Source organism: Rhipicephalus sanguineus, chromosome 4 (assembly GCF_013339695.2).
Source record: "Rhipicephalus sanguineus isolate Rsan-2018 chromosome 4, BIME_Rsan_1.4, whole genome shotgun sequence".
NCBI lineage: Eukaryota > Metazoa > Arthropoda > Arachnida > Ixodida > Ixodidae > Rhipicephalus > Rhipicephalus sanguineus.
The window spans coordinates 21,304,158-21,322,000 of record NC_051179.1 but is presented as its reverse complement, the minus strand read 5'-3'; the positions used below and the strand labels follow the sequence as shown (position 1 = coordinate 21,322,000).

Genomic DNA, 17,843 nt, shown 5'->3' with positions numbered 1-17,843 from the left:
GCCAAATCCTAGCAATTTACAGCATCTTTTTTTATCAGCTAACTGAATATTCGTGTCTTGATACCAAAGGTGCACCAAATAGGCCAACGGCAAATTATATTCTAATTTCCTGTGTCGTTTATCGGCTCCACCAGCCACCTAAAGAGGGCTAATGGCGCTATTTACCTCAGACAACTGCATAACTAATGTTTCTCTCTCTCTCTCGAAAAAAAAGAAAAAACGCGCTGAATGTCTTTTTGTTTAGGATATAAATAAATATTCCTTTCAATCGACATTTACACGTACACAACGAGGCATACACGGAACAATTTCACATATGTTTGCTGCACTTAACGAACTATACCAGTCCTTCCTTTAATGCCACAAAAGTTTCTTGATGAATTACAAATTACCCGTCTTCAGACAGTCGCTTATTTCCACGACAGATTGCGCTTAAGACATAACGTAAGTTGCAAGATTCTAATGCGGCTTGTATCTGTTACAGAGCATAATGTTTAGCCCGGTCACCATCGGAATATTGTGGACTATAATAGGCACGACACTTTGTAAGAAGCTTTATTTTTTTTTTCATTGCATGCTTTTTTGACTGCCAGCGCAGGGCGAATTTCATCAAGACAGGTCTATTTGAAATAAGAAGAACCAGAGCGTGCCATTCGCGATGTATAGCGGCGCACCGGTGGACGATCGCAGAAGGCTGAGCCAGCCACATGGCTCGTGAAAAGTTGAAGAGACAAGGCACGGCGGCTTGGGAGGGAGCGCAACGTTGAATCGCCCTTAGCTTCTTTATACATGGTGATTCAGGTGAAATTATGACACAGATTCTTGCCCTAGTAGCCTAACAGCTTAAAAAATAATAATAAGAAGTAAAACGTTTGAGGGGCCCCTTAAAACTGCTAGCGAAACCAGTTTACTTCCAAGAGAACGCTTCCCATAGTAACTAAAGTTCAGCATGTGACAATTCCACATACCATGAGGGTGTGACCAAATACTGGCGTAAATACGACTAGATGAATATCAAGCTTCAAGCTTGTCACATGTCCGAAACAGTTGTCGTTTTAAAAAAGCAGACGAGGAGCACCGCTGTCGTGCCCTAAATGCCTCCAGTCCCGCATGCAGCTCATGTATCAACACAGGTTTTTGCTTGCTTGCTGTTGCTTGAACAGCAGACTTCAAACATAGGTTTGAAGCGCGTGTTCCACGCCACTGTACGATGCGTTGTAGTAGGGAGTATCTATGCTACACTGAATCTGACATTAACATTTAGCGCGGAGTGCATAACAATCAAACGAAGAAAGGGCTTCCTGGCGGGTTTATAGCGCTACATTGTTAAGGGTGCGGTGCCTACCTTACTTTTATAAGAGTGCCGTCTCTAATCGTCCGGAATTTGTTCAGAACGTGCTATGGTTACTCTTAGGTCGCTATTTAATGCCCTTAGTAAAGTGCGTAGTATTCTGAGTCATTTGCCTTGCTTATGAACGCACCAAGAGACTGCTCTCTGCTTTCCCATAGTCGGGTTCCTATAGACTTGAAACTCGATTTAACGAAGTGATGATAACAGGTTAGAAGTTGCGAGAATGATAACTGAAGCGGAACAAATTGATGATTTCGTCAACGCTTGCATTAGCAAACCCTCTTTGTCTTTAGGTAACAAAGAATTGTATAATTGAATTGCATGAGATGTAAGTGTTCGTTATTGACCTGCCTGAACGATCTATACATGTCTTTTAGTTGGGTAGGGCCTTTTCTCTTATTTTTTGTTTCGTTTTATGATTGTTGGCATTTGTTGCTGACTTTAGGGTGTTCAGGTGGCTTTTGTGCAAGACAGCTGTTTCGCGCAAAAGGCATGTTGATTGACAAGGTGAAGGAAATAAACCTATTATTATTATTATAGTAGCGCTGTGTCTACGTTTTTTCTTATGTACTTTGGCTCTTCGTGGTTAACTCCATAAGAAATTAAGGTTTAGCACTGCATGTTTTGGCAGCAGAAATCCTGTTGCGTGAAGTGCAATGTACATACATGTCTGATGCAAAGTTCATGGGGTATTCGCTGTTTTTCAGGCGACGAAACAGCGAATATTAATAGTACCATCTGCAATGACGAGGAATGCAAGAAACTTGGTAAATTGATTTTCTGGCTTTCTTAGTGGGTTACTGAACTATTCAACAACTGACTATAATATGTTATGAGTGGCCCGTGAGGTTGCGGCTACGGTTAGTGCCTCCTTATGGCGCGGAAACACCTCCTTCACGTATGCTTAATAATAATTTCATCTAGGTATACCGTATATTACTGGTTGTGCCGAACACACCGGAGCTCACTTGAATTTCGCTTTTCATGTAGCCTTACAATGCAAGAGATTTTCGTCAGAGACGACGCTGGTGCACGGCTTCGTTCTCTGTTGAGAGAAGACATGCATTGAGGAAGCGAGAAGGTTTAGTAATAAACCTGGTCCTATTTTCATGGAAAGTATTTACAATCTAATGAGAATGGTTACGTGCGTAATACCTTGCGCAAGGTAAAAAAAAATGAAGGAAATCTGGTAGAGCCCACGCACTGTGGAAATTCATGTAATACGAAGCATTCAACGAGGAACTGCATATACCGGATTGTTTGCTTTTGATACAAACTGAGGCATTCATGCTATGAAATGTAGTTCAATATCGCATGTTTATCAAGCCTGCGTGCATGTACTACATATATTCTGGTATATACAGGGTGATTCTTTTAGAACTTACCCATTTCGTTGGGCTGTAGTTTTGTTGCAAATTATCCTATTTTAATGCGGTTTACGGCAAAACATTCAAGAAGGATGACCCGTCCCGTTTTTTGATGCGTAACGCTGAAAAAACAAGAATAAGTGAGAAGCGTCAAACCGTTCTGACTTTAACAATATGCAGTCCCTCTTTTATGGAATTTCGCCAAATGTCGTGGCTTTCGTTATTTATCCCCCCCCCCCCCCCCCGTGGCAGATGATAAAACGGGACGGGTAATTAAATTATCATCGTTCCTGAATCTTTTGCCTCCAACCCAATTAAAATCGGATGATTTGTAGCAAAAGTGCAGCCTAATGAAAAAGGCCAGTTCTAAAAGAATCACCCTGCATATCGACGAAACATATTTTGGTATATACCATACGACCTATCCATTATGTTTTTCGTGCCATGCCAATATTGATATGTATCAAGTGAATAAAACGGCCGCAAGAGCACTAAGATCGCGTGATATAAATCATGACGTTCATGACATGCAATTTTTAATACATTCTTGAGTTCTAATGCTCGTGTGATAGTAATGGGCGATGTTAATATTGATGTAAGTGATGTTCATTCCTCTTCTTGTTATGAGTATGTCTCGTGTTTTACGGCTATGGCTATTCACAACTTGTAAAGCAACCAACACGCGTAACCGAACAGAGTAGAGCACTTATAGACCACGTGTTGTCGAACACTCCAGTTTGCAAACGTGCAGAAGTTCTTGATGTCAGTATCACCGATCGTTACCCTGTGCTTTTTGTAATGTCAAACTGCCTGAAATCAAGCAAGAAGTGTTTTACGCGGACATTATTCAACGTAGACGTATTTGTGCAAAATGTACACGCGATTGATTGGTCTCCCGTATACCCTTCAAACTGTTCTACCGAATCTTACAACAAACTTATAGACAAGTTTACAGAAGCAATATCCAACGCGTCCAGAACTCACCGAGTGCGCAGAAGGCATAAAATTCCACGAGACCCTTGGGTAACGGGCGCGCTCTTACGTTCCACTAAAACAAAATATAACGTGTATCGAAAATTGAAACGTCAACCTTATAACACTTCCTTGAAGGAAAAATACTCTAAGTACTCGCAATATCTTAAACAACACTTTACGTAGCAAAGAAAAATTATTTTAGCAACTGTATTCAACAGAACGGGAACGAAACGAAAAAAAAAGAACTGGAGCCTTCTCAACCAGTTTCTCGGACGAGACGTAAAACAACACCCAGTAGAGAAAATAATTTACAATGGTGCCACGTACAACACAGCCGAAAGTATATGTCATGCTTTTAGCGCATATTTTCCCTCCGACACAAAGACAAAACTTTCGATACAACATACATACCCCACACAAATGCTTCATTTTATCTTTATCCTACAGATGAATTTGACGTTGCTTCAGTTATTTCAAGCTTGCGAAACACAGCCTCTGGAATTGACAATGTTTCTACGCGTGCCGTTAAACTTGTCACAGATATCGTGTCAGCAGTTCTCGCTCATATCGTCAATACTATATTTGCCACGGGTTTGTTTCCAGCAAGGATGAAAATTGCCAAGGTACTGCCGCTTTACAAGTCGAAGGACAAAGAAAGAATAGAAAATTATCGTCCGATTTCAGTGCTACCATTCTTCAGCAAAATACCTGAAAAAAAATATTCGCTTCCCGGCTTAATGACTATTTGGAAAAGCACAATATTCTTTCTCGGCGCCAATTCGGTTTCAGAAAACGTCTGTCCACGCAAGCTGCAGTTTCAACATTCAAAGATATAGTTCGTAAGTCAATAACAATGGCTATCTAGTGGCAGGACTGTTCATAGATTTCTCAAAAGCCTTCGATTTGCTAAACCATGCTATATTAAACGAAAAATTACTTCGCTACAGAATTAATGGATTACCTCTGACGTTAATTCGTACTAACTTGGAAGACCGGCAACAAATTGTTCAACTAGGAGATTCTCAGTCCGACAGCACCCTTTAAAGACGATAGTCTTTCTTGGGGAACCTAAACGCAGAAATTTTGGTCTGTCTGTCTGTCTGTCTTTCTGTTTGTGACTCTGTCACCCGATTCAGCGACCTGGCCAAAGTTGAACCACTTGCTTACCGCCCACCCATCTTGAACTGGTACGGCTGTTCATACTTGTGAACGTTGTCGATCAAAAAGTAAATATTACGCATATCTGAGGTGCAACGTCACTAGGTAATTATTAGGTGGTGTGTTCCTTTAATAGAAAACACGTAGATACGTAATTCTAAAGACCCTAGTTTCTTAAGCTGCGCTGAAAATGCGGCTGCGCTGAAAATGCTATGCGTGCCGACGAACGCCCTCTGCCACGGAGGAAGGAAACCCTCTGCACAAGCTCATGTTTCCCGACGTATTTCCAAATGGCTTATATCACGCAGCGCCTCCTCTATCTTCTTTAGACGAGATTTGCAGCGGAGCACGCAGATACGTGGCCAATTTTTTAAACATTGGCGTTTCCCAGGGGTATACTTGGACACTTATTTTTCTACTGTATATAAATGACTTGCCTTCACAACTTGTGTGTGCGATCCCTGCGCTCTATGCAGATGATACTAACCTCATAATAGCTGATCGTGAGGAATCCAACCTAATCAATAAGCCTAACTCTGAATTAGAAATACTGCACCCAATGGTGCAATTCGAACGCTCTTCACTTAAACCCAACAAAGACAGTTTTTATTTTATTTCACTCTGAAAAAAAGGAAACGACTATTCATTCTGACGTCATTTACAATAACCATCCCATTAAACAATCTAGCGAGACAAAGTTTCTTGGTGTTATAATCGGCAAACACTTAAAGTTTCGCCTTCATGTGCGCTCTGTAGTTAACAAAACTTCTTATGGCTTGCATATACTTTGAAAATGTCGCAACTACTTCCCTCCCAACATACTTATCAGCCTTTACTACGCATTTGTTCACTGTCACATTAGTTACTGTATAGGGATCTGGGGTTCCACATACAAAACTCATTTGTCACCAGTGTTCACACTTCAAAAAAGAGCTCTCCACATTTTAGGACCGAACAATATACACGTTAATAGTGAAGGTTTACTTAATAGCCTCAACACCCTCAATATTGACGATCTGGTAACATACAACATTGCCGCAATCATGCATCAAATAATCTATGAAAAACTCGTCTTGACAACAGTCTCGCTTCACCACTCACATCGCACTGCTGTGTATGGATCGCGTCGTCGTTTTATCCTGCCTCAGGTAACTACTAATTACGGTCGCTCTACACTAAAATCTAAAGGTACATCTCTTTGGAATAAGCTTGATTGACACCTAACCAGGATAGCAAATTTGAAAACGTTTCTAAAAAAGCTAAAGCACTCCCTTATTGGCAATGTATAGCACACTTGCTCACAGTTTCCTTTTCCTCCCCTTTTTTCACCTCCTAAGATGTGTTTTAGTATTAAGCATTGCTGGAAAAATTTGTAATTTGTCTGAAACTTTCCCTTGTACTGTAAAGGAAATTTCAACAGCGCGGGAATAAACACGAATGCACGAAAAGAGAGCTGACACGTACAAGCGCTGTCCGTGTCAGCTCTCTTTTCGTGCATTTGTGTTTATTCCCGCGCTGTTGAAATTTCCTTTACGATGAACTACCAACTCGCCTAAACTCTCACGTTAAGCTTGTACTGTACTTGTTTGTTGTACTTCAGACACTTCTGTTCGATCTTATTACAATGTGTATATTAACAGCTGCTATAGATGTTTTTTACTAGAGATAACCTCGGTAGGTATCCCTTAACAAATTTGTTGGGTCCCAAAAGTGTGTTTTTTGTAATCAATGCATGTGTTATGTTAAATAAACTTTCAAACTTTCAAATAACATGATTTTCATGCTACGGCTTGTCATTTATGTTCGTCGTACACTCTTGCCATAGCATGCCAATCTTACGAACTCGCACTGTGTGTTCGTAACTGTGGCAGTTGCGAACTGTAATTTACGTTCGCATACCTTCACGTTATGCCACATCAAAATACATTAAATAAATTATTCGCGTGTGCCTGTTTTGTGAGGTATTAAATCGTTCATGCTACATAAACTGGTGACAGCAATTTCTGCATAGTTTTACAGGTAACAAATCAGATGGGATCATCACCACCTTGCGATGATTTTTACAACTATACATGCGGTAACTGGGAAGGCGATAGGGAATTAAAACACAGGGAAATAAAGGCCAAAGCAGTAAGAGATCTCATAGGTAAGTGGTCATGTCGTTATTTTATTGTGGCAGAAATTATAATGACATTCCGAACGGTTTCTCGTCGCCAGTGTCTCCGTCATCTTGATGTCGCGTATAAAGTCAAAGTGCGATAAGATCCTGCGCGCGCCAGTGGTGATACACAGCGCGCGTGCTAGGAAAAAGAGGGAGGGTGAGCGAGGAGGATGATGTGAAAGGGAAAACTTACAACCACCCGTTTGTAGCACAAAGCCGCAAGGAAATACAAACGGTTTCCTCAGAAAGAAAGCTTCTTAGTTTTCGAAAAAATCGTCGTGGTCTGGGGATCGAACCTGAGACCTAGACGAGCTTTTCCTGAACTAAGAAGCTTTCTTTCTGAGAAAAGCGTACGGATTTCCGTGTGGCTTTGCGCTACGAACGGGTGGTTGCAAGTTTCCCATTTCACGGACAGACGGACGGACGGACGGAGCGAAAAAACTTTATTCCAAAAGCACCTGCAAGATTGCCGGCCCGTGCTCGGGCGACCCGGGCATTATGTGCAGTGAGGCATGACCTTCCCACCACTGCCCGGACCCGCTTGACTGCCCACAGCTGGTCGTGTAGATCTGAGATAGAGCGCCTAGCCATCGCACCTGGAGAAGGTCCGGTCCTATGTTGTCCTTTCTGTATAGTACTGTGATCTTTGCGCATTTCCATAAGATATGTGCCATGTTTGCCTGTTCGTGCTTGCAGAGCTTGCAGTTCGCTTCTGGCTATTGTCTGGAATTTACTCTAAGTGCACTGGATTTCGGGAGGTTCTGGTTTGCAATCTTCTCCAATCGGTTGCTGTCCCCTTTTGATACTTTTCCACCAACTGTCGACGGATGCTACAAACGGACTCATACCCCGATCCCCGGAGGATGAGGCACATCGACCTAGACTACGACCAATGGGACAAGATACTCAAAAACTTGGAGGACGCTTTTCGCTTTCAAGAGTATAACGCGATAGTGTAGTCGGACCGTGTTCGTATCGCCATCCCTGTCGCTAGCCTGGCTTCGCTTCTCAGTAGGCTCCTAAACCGTGCCACAGGGAGAACGGTGCGCTAAGTGCAAAAGGTTCGCTAAGAAATGCTTCGCATTTAACAAAGAAGGCCGCCTAGCCCCTCAGATTGTTCCAACCTTGGACTACTAGTGCAAGCTGCGCCATTTTTTGTAAAGCGTCTCTTCAAGAGATTCGACATATTGCTAAGCAATATTTGGAGATTCCTAATCGATTGAAGATACCTCCGTAATTTAAATAACAAAAATTGTCGCGAAAACATGCTGCGTATTTCTGGGGTATATGCATGCCGTTGCCACCCTGATATCACATCAGTAGTCACACTGATATCGCGAAATCATCGTGACGCCATGATGCCGTTTACTAAAGGAACATCTAAGGTAATTCTGGCTGTCATTTCCAAACACCGCTATTGAGATCGGCGATACACTTCTGGAGTATCGCTAGCGTAGGCCGTTGCCACCCTGATATCACATCAGTAGTCACACTGATATCGCGAAATCATCGTGACGCCATGATGCCGTTTACTAAAGGAACATCTAAGGTAATTCTGGCTGTCATTTCCAAACACCGCTATTGAGATCGGCGATACACTTCTGGAGTATCGCTAGCGTAGTTGAGTTCTGGGGGCGCAAATGGCACTTCGCTTTAATTCAGCTATTTATAGTTGTCCGACCGGGCATTTCAGATTAACCACGGGTTCTCGCTTGTACATGCAAGAAAGCACAACGCTAATATCATTGTATGTAAGAAAGAAAATGGTTAGATGGAAAACCTTAATTGAGTGTCCAGCAGATTAACGACCCGGGCTCAGGTCTCCCATGTCGGAACGTCAAGTCCTTGCCTCTCCGCCGCTTCATGGACCTGCTGCACTGCCCGAAGTTGGTCGGCGAACTTGAAGCTGCGCAGAGCTGCTTCCTACCACGCCGAGAGAGCGTCAGGATTAATACTTTTAGCTTTAGCCTCGCATTCCCAGAGCAAAGGTAAAAAAAAAAAGAAACCATTTAGGCAGCTTTGCCCTAGTAGCGTCAAGCCTGAAGTAAGAGCAGAGCTGGGCGGCTTTCTTTGTTTCTCTTTAGTTTTTTCTTTGTTTCTTACTATCTTTCTTTATTTTCTCTCTTTCTCTCTGTTTATTCTGTCTTTATTGTCTCTGTTCATTTCTATTTTCCTTTCTGTCTGTCTCTTTACTTATTTTGCTTTCTATTTTTATTTCTCTTTTTTTCTCTCACTATTTCTCGCTTGCTTCCTCTTTATTTCTATGTTTCTCTCTCTCTTTCTCTATTTATTTATCTCTCTTTCTTTGATTCTCTCTCTTTCTCCCTTTCTCGGTGGACACCCGAGCCGTGCCGCAAGGAAAGGAACGTCTGTGCGCCTGTAAATCGACCCTTTCAAACTATTCCAGGATGCTTACTGCAAGTAGAGTTGCGAAGTGCCCACTACAACAAATCCTTCCTTTTGCGAGTTGGCCAGGTACTCACTACGGGTCCGTAAGGCAACACGCGCACCGGTGCAGCTGCACACATTGTTTATGGTGTTGTTGACAATGATAATTATGCCTGTGTGCTTTGTAATTGGTGGGCCATTAAACCAAACACTCTTTGCGCAATTCACATGTTTTGACGCTGATGTGATTCTACGCTTCTGCCACGCAATATTACGTGTGTTAACGACACTCCTCGCGTCAGACGTTTTATTGAGAGCTTATCAAGGCCCATAGAGAGAGAAGCAATGCTCAGATAAAAACGTCGAACTAGTTTTAGCACTGTGGTGGGAAAAGCGACATCCTTCCCGATATAGGGAAGGGGAAAGGAACAGCTGAGAAAGGAAAGGCAGGGACGTTAACCAATCTAGAAGGACCGGTATGTTACCCTACACTGGTGGAAGGGATAAGGGAGATATAAAGATAGATAGGGAGAGAAGGAGAGCAGTCACAAACATCTCATAGTATACAGCCTCAAAAGGCCTTCCCGCTTATCTTTTTCTCGTATGCATCACTGTTTTTTGCAATGCATTGCTTACATAATTCTTTCTGCATTTAGTGCTTTTGGACAACGCCACTATATCACCTCAGTGGAACTCGAATGCAACTGAGGAGCTGATCAATGCCTACAACTCGTGCGTAAAAACAGGTGAGAGCAACTGGGCCAGGATAAGTTTTGAAGGCAGTGTCCCCGTATGCCGCTTCCATCCACATTCTGTAAGATGATATGACGTCTGCTTTCTGACCAAAATGCACAGCAAGACAGACAAACGAATTCAACGAACAAAACTTAAAGAAACAAAATCTAACAATAGAAATGCGAAATAAAAGTAAACATAAGAGAAAGTATTAAATATATATAAGGACATAACAAAGTTAATAATTACATAAAATTAAAAATACGAGAGGCAGAAAAGAAAGATTATAAATGAAATATTTTCATTCGTCATGCAACATAAATCATTGAATTGCCTAGCAATTTTTTGTTCGCTGTATTGACTTAAACATTTAGTGAACCATAGATTACGCAAAGACATATTGAAAGACAACAGCGCGCATTAATGTCACTATGTGTGGGCTGCTACACGCTTGAAGGATAGTATAGGGAGCTTGCTCATATATTTGAAATGGGCGGTTTTTCACGAGCGTGACAAGCGTTTTTAACTAACTTCTCATTTTCTATATTTATTGTTTTTGTTTAAGTTGTGAAATATAACACGCAGAAAAGTGTTATAAGTTAAATAGAACAATTGGTCTAAGGCAGTGATGAGCACTGCGAAAATAAAATAAAAATAAAAGGGAAGCTTCCATGTATTCTTCTCAGATAATTACTTATATCTTATTATTGTTCCTTCTGTAACGACATACTTTAGGAGGAGATGAAGTCAAGCTTCGAGAAGCGGTAAAGTCTGCCCTGTCTGCCTACGGCTTGAAAGAGTGGCCAATCCAAGGGAACAACAATAATGAAGATAACGGTTACAAAGAGATACTCAAGAAAACAGGCCCAAGACCCCTGTTTCGCTATTTTGTATCTGAAGATAACTCTACGCCAATTATACTCGTAAGAAAATAATCCCATCTGTCTTAACTGTGGAGGTTTTTTAGGTGCTAGTAAGGATTGCCTCAATTTCGAGTAATACTTTTGTTTGTTTTTTACAGATGACCAAGCCAGAAGAGTTTTTTGTTTTTGATGTGAATGCCCTGTCGCTTTCCTTTCGAAGCGATGGAAGCGAAAGTGCAACCGAGGAGTACATGGATTACTCTGACTACGAACAGGCAGACGAAGAAGCTTACAAGGATTTCATAAACAAAACAATAAGGCTGGTAAATAACACCTTCCCGGAAAGTGAGATATCAGGTGTAGTCGATGATGTCGTCAATTTCGAGAAGGAACTTCAAAAAGTAAGTAGCAAGTTTGGTTAATAAGGGGTGTCGAGTATGTTGCTTCCGTAATAAGACTGAAACTTGGGCTAGTTGGTCCAACTTCATAATGGAACGGCAGCGCAGCAACACACGGACTGAAGTCCGTGTGTGGTTGCGCTGCCGTTCCATTATGTTGCTTACGGTACAGCTAAGATCAAGGATATTATTGTACACTGACAATGCTGCGATCGCACTGGACGTTGGTGGATAAAACATTGAGATTAATCAGTTTACAAAACAAATGTATATGAAGTTGCATAACATCTTAAAAAAACGTTAACTGAATCCGATAATGGCTGAATTGCTGTGTTTTGATAATGCCGACCTGGTAACAAATGTACGCAACTTTTTCGGTGTACTTGTTTTTGCAGTCCTTGCAATTGTCGAGGTTCAACTTCTGAATCCACTGAGAATTCCACTTAGTTTTATTTTTTAGGCCAGAACCTTAACTCTCATGATCACATTATTTGCCCCACTGTAAAAAAACTAAGGGATGTAGGTTACCTGAGCGGTATAGCTGCTATGAAGGTGAGACCCACGATATTTAAGGTAGTGACATCAATTATTTAAATGTACGAGGGGGTATCCAAAAAGTTTTAATTATCACCATGAAATAAAAGAAATACAATAGTCACTTGCAGTGGTCAAAGTTAGTTCTTCTCCATGTAGCCTCCCTGCAGAGTCACGCATTTTTGCCAGCGATTCTTCATCTGTTTCAAGCCTTCTTTGTAGCAGTCCTCCGCTTTGTTCGCAAACTACTGTTCCACTTCGAAAATGACATCCTCTCTGTCATCAAATCGCCGACCACGAAGTGGTTTCTTCATCTCGGGAAAGAGGAAGAAGTCGCTTGGAGCTAGATTAGGCGAATAATCCCCTACATTGGGTATGAGCCATGTCCAGAGGAAAACAACAACAACAACAACAACAACAACAAGGTGAATGTTGCAAAAATTCATAGCCAAACTGGTGGGCGGCGACAATGGGTGATTCCGTTCCAACAGTGTCAAATTTTTCCTGTAAAAGTCGTAGCGATTGCGCTTTTGAAGAGGTGTCAACAAGCGAGCTAGCCAGCGTGCAGACACCTTCTTCTCGTGCAGTTCCTCATGAATAATCCTCCACGCAGTTCCGTAATTTAGTCCAGGATCCGCCATCACTATTTCCATGGCCGACCTTCCGTCTTCGATGATCACGATCTCGCCACTTTCTTCACCATAGCAAGATCATCCTTGATTAAGGGTCTACCCGCTCGTGGATCGTCTGTCAGAGACACGTGACCACTTTGAAAGCTCTTCTTCCACCTCACAACGATGCCATATCATGGGCTTTCATCACTATAGACAGCTTTCATTTCGTTGTGTATTTGGCGTGCGTTGTTGCCCTTCGAATGCAGGAACATTATGACACTTCGGGCTTCAATTCAGGTCGGCCTGAATCAGCGTTCTGACCTGCTGCTCAGCGTTGGGGTAGAGTGAAGGGGTTTAAAACAGCGATGAGGAAAGAAGGTGTTGATCATTGTATTTTTGCAGTGCAGGAGATGATTATTGGTGCTCTTTTCGTTATCAACAGTGGCTCTCACCCACTGTAGGGGATTGTAAATGAGTTTTTGCGGAATCCCGCAAGGTGGCGGAAGTGTTAGGAAAGGAAATTAGACAACCACCCGTTTGTAGCACGAAGCCACAAGGAAATCCATACGGATTGGTCGTGAATCGGGTTGTTGCACAGATTGCTCTGAAAATAAAACATGTGGCAATTTACGCATTAGGTATTACGATTTCAAGATGAAATTTGTGTGCCCGGTACGAACTAAAGGAAACATTTGCTATGTCTGCTTCTGCCTGTTTACATAAGCGTGAAACACTTCCAGCTTTATGTATTCTACACAGTCAGCTTTTACATTGGATGTGCATATCACAAGCGTGTGGTTTGTTATTCCAGTATAGCGGCCTATTTTATTCCGTATGCGAAACAACTGAAGAGACAAACGCCTTCGGTAAAAAAGTAAAAGGCTTCAATGCGGTAGAAAACTCATGCTTGACCTGCTCGTCAAACGGGCAAAGCAGAACGTCTCGAGGTATTGAGCCGCGCGTGAATGTGGCAACTTCTTCTTCTTCGGAAGTTGACCCAAAACAACACTGACGCATGCGTCGATGTTGCTTTGGGTCACATCGATTTACAGCAATGTCCTGGATAGATGTATACAGAGAGCGAGGAGAAGACGAAGTAAAGCTGAGCCTGTGGCTATGGCGTGAAATTTCGTTGTAAAGATTAATACCGTATAATAATATCTGGGGTTTAACGTCCCAAAACCACGGTATGATTATGAGAGACGCCGTAGTGGAGGGCTCAGGAAATTTCGACCACCCGGTGTTCTTTAACGTGCACCTAAATCTAGGTACACGGGCCTCATACATTTTCGCCTCCACCGAAAACGCAGCCACCGTGTCGTTGTAAAGATTTATCAAACTACTAAATCAATGGCTTGTAATTGAAGGTAGACAATTACTCTTTTTGAAATATTGGTTGCCGCGTTGTCTCATCATCTTAATTTTTTTTAAACGAAGCTTTTTTTGCTAACCTCCCCGCGTTTTTCTGACTATGCTGCTGTACTCTCTTGCCGAATAGGTCCCTGACCAATCCTTACAGTTATTGACGCGAAGCCGTCTCAGGCTACACTACTTCCCCGGCCATAGGCGTGCGTAGGGTTCCCCATAAGGGGGGGGGCGAAGGTTCATCGCAGTGCCTCCCCACCCTACAAGTCCATGTATGGGGCAGATTTTGCGCCCCCCCCCCCTCTTATGTGACTAGAAGGGTCAATGTACGGGGCAGATTTTGCGCCCCCCATCTTGGATGATTAGGGGGTCCGGACGCCCCCCCTGCTCCCCCTGTGCGCACGCCTATGTCACCGGCTGTAGTAAACGGTCGAGGAGGGAAGCATGTCTGCGCAGGCGGCACGCTGGCCGCTGATGGTGAAGGAGAGCGGCAGCGATGGGGAAAATCCGCCTTGAGACGGGAGGAAGGGCACCGGAAGAAGTGGTCTCGCCGCGTACATGCGTTCTACTGCCTGCTTGCGTCGAGTATACTAGAACTGGAGCTACGAAAATTCGACAGACCCTACGCCTTGTGGGAATCGGTTTCATGCGAAGCAATCAGCGAGTACTTTTATGCTGTATTTTATGGCTTTGAGCCAAGCGTTACGAGGTGGATCGACGTGTTTTTTTGTAAGCCTAGTAGCTGTGTGCACATCCTGGCTTTACCAGGCATGTCGACTACACTGGCGTTTAGAGGGTAACTTATGGTCTGACGTAACGTCAGCACTACAGTTAGAGCCCATACGTCAGTATTATCGAAACGAAGTGCACATTACGGTGCAATGATGTGAATATCATACGCCACTTTCATTAATATATTCCTCCGGGGTCGAGCAACGCATCAATATCTTGCTGAATCGTAGACTACAAATGTAATGTTTATTAGACTGCTATAAAACCGGAGCCAACACTGGAACCACAGACGTAAACCCGGCATGACGCCATTATCGCAGCAGTACATATTTAGTGTTTATTGCTTTTTCATAAAACTGGATAGCCAGCACCACAGCCGCAATTGGCGTTGCGCCGACATTACGCCTGCATGGGCTGTTTTTACAAAGCAATTTTTAGACCTGGCGTGGCTCTGTGGTAGTATAGCTGACTACCACGCAGAATGCTTGGGTTCGATTCCTGCTGGGATCCTAATATTCATTCTTTCCATTCGTCGGGTCAACGCTGCTGATGTGGGTTTTTCTTAACGCTCTCGCATTTAAGTTACCAGTATCTCTTCTCGCCGTTCAAGGGTAGATATAAACTGTCAGTCACCTGTGGCGCATACCCGTACACCGCCGCCCGTGGTAAACGGGCATGTGCCACACGTGTCTTGGGGGAAAGGGTTTGACGACGTACGCGACAGGACTTTCACGTTATTCATGTCATGACCCGAGAGTCATATTCGTCAAATCAATTTACCCTCCCATGCCAATTTTGGTCTACACAAAGTTAAGGAGGCGATCATGAGAGCACCCAGACGTAGGCGGCTAGATAGATAGATAGATAGATAGATAGATAGATAGATAGATAGATAGATAGATAGATAGATAGATAGATAGATAGATAGATAGATAGATAGATAGATAGATAGATAGATAGATAGAAACGTTCAAAGTGCCAAAGGTTCGCTAAGAAATGCTTCGCAATTAAAAAACTTGGAGGATGTTTGAGCTTCGCTTCAAGAGTAGAGCGCGATAGCGTAATCGGGCCCCGTGCGCATCGCCTTTTCAGTTGCTAGCCTAGCTTCGGTTCTCGGGGCATGCCTCAACTCAACTCTTCCCCCAACCCGAGAGGAGTGGGAGGTGGCCCTGCACAGTTGCGCGGACCTTGAGCCCCAACGGGCCTTGGTTCGAAGGGCTAAGCTAGCGGCTGATACCAATGGTGTTCCGGAATAGGGACTCCACCCACTTCGGAGCCCCTTATTGCTTTCAAAAGTTTTCAATCAATCAATCAATCAATCAATCAATCAATCAATCAATCAATCAATCAATCAATCAATCAATCAATCAATCAATCAATCAATCAATCAATCAATCAATCAATCAATCAATCAATCAATCAATCAGCCGTGCCGTAAGGGAACGAACGACTGTGCGCGTAACATTTGCCGTTTCAAACTATCCTAGAATGCCTACTGCAAGTACAGTTGCGAAGTGCCCCAGTACGCCATAATTCTTCCTCTTTCGAATCAGCGAAGCGCCCACTACGCGTCCGTAAGGCAACACGCGAACCTACTCAGCTGCTCATTTTGTTGATGCCTTTGCAGCTGATGATGATTAAATATGTCTGAGCGCTTTGTAATGGGTGGGCCTTTAAAACACCGACTCGTTGCGCGATTCACATGTTTTGACGCCTGGCACGATTCTACGCTTCTGCCACGCAATATTACATGCGTTAGACCCCTTCCACTGCATGACGTTCATATAGTGTTTTTTTTTTTCGCAGCTGTTTCAAGCAATAGCGTGCCTCAGTGGTAGAACACCTGCTTGCCACGCAGACTACCGGTTCGATTCTTACTCGGGCCGAAGTTTTAGATGCGAAGTATCTTGAGGCGGAGCTCAATCCGGTGGTGGTGGTGTGCGGCGTGACCACCCTTACTGCGCATGCGCATACCCTCTCCACACACCTCCTCTCCCCTTCCCCTCTCCACTTTCCCTCTCCCTTCCCCGCTCCACTTTCCCTCTCCCCCTCTCCCATACCCCTTTCCACTCTTCCTCTGATACGCGGGCTAGACATGCCGAAATTCTCTCCTGCGCAACGCCGCGATGAGCTCGAGCGCATGCGCGTCCCCTCCCCTTCTCTCTCCTCTCCTACGCTGCCCCCCTCTCGCCCGCCTGTCGACCGCGTTCCCCGCTCGCCCTGTGAGAATTAACGACCAGGCTAGACGGAAGATACGACGCGCGTAGGGTCCCTCTTCGCGTTCCACGACGCGAGGTCGGTAGCATGCCCAACGAACGCCAACGGAACGCGATCGTGCAAGTGCTCCGGCTTCGCATCGCCTCATGGTCCCCTTTAGCGGGAGATGGTGTAATTTTTTTATTACTTATTTTATTTGCATCTTTCTCGATTTTTTTTTTGTCACGGACACGATGATTTTTCGCTCACAACCAACGAGCCGATGCCGACGCCACCACCGGAATTTCTGCGAAACGAGCTCTTTAGCGTTATGGTGAAAAAAAAATAGAAAGAAAGATAGGGTGAACAAATAAACATAGGGATAAAGAGGTAGAAATAAACAGACTAAAAGAAACAGATTAAAAATAAAGAGAGCAAGCATAGTCAGGTATAGTATTGCAAGGGGCGAGAAAGAGAGAGGTGAGAGGGTAAAATCCTAGCCAAGCTAGAACCAGCTAGGTGCCCGCCATCTCTGCTGTGACCCAGCCTTGTGCTACTTAGTAGTGCAAGCTGCGCTAATATTTTTCTCCCACTAACGCTTGTTAACTTTACCACTCTGTAATTTATTGATATAAAAACCAAAAATTTATTTTTACAAAAAATTACGCTCTATAGACCGCAAAAAAAAAACCCAACGCAGTGTCCTTCAGCAGACTCGAAGTTGGCAACTACTATAACTTGGCTACGCTTCATTCGTTACAAATCAAACTAGTTCGAGGAAGGTGGGCTGATGATGGCCGGAATTCTTTTTGTGCAGTGCAGCCCAACAACGTGTGTTCTCTGCCAGAATAACATACAGGCTCACCAACCTGTGCTTTCTCCCTATTTCTTTTTTCAGTTTGCCACTGAAGCCAGTACGAACACGACACAGATGAAAATATCAGAGTTCGTCGCAAGGATAGGTGACAATGTAAGTTATATTATCCTTGCCTTTGTTGTAATAACA

General features: G+C 43.5%; 1 protein-coding gene and 1 long non-coding RNA gene across 3 annotated transcripts in view; both read left to right on the top strand.

The window, feature by feature from the left end:
• The window catches only part of LOC119389575 (neprilysin-1), a 144,938-nt gene that overhangs the window by 88,350 nt on the left and 38,745 nt on the right, over window positions 1-17,843 (top strand). The gene's annotated exons all lie outside the window — the stretch shown is intronic.
• On the top strand, window positions 2,079-11,052 carry LOC125758014 (uncharacterized). Its single transcript, XR_007415696.1, has 4 exons — window positions 2,079-2,118; window positions 6,863-6,997; window positions 10,057-10,146; window positions 10,871-11,052. It is a non-coding gene; the product is annotated as an uncharacterized LOC125758014 (long non-coding RNA).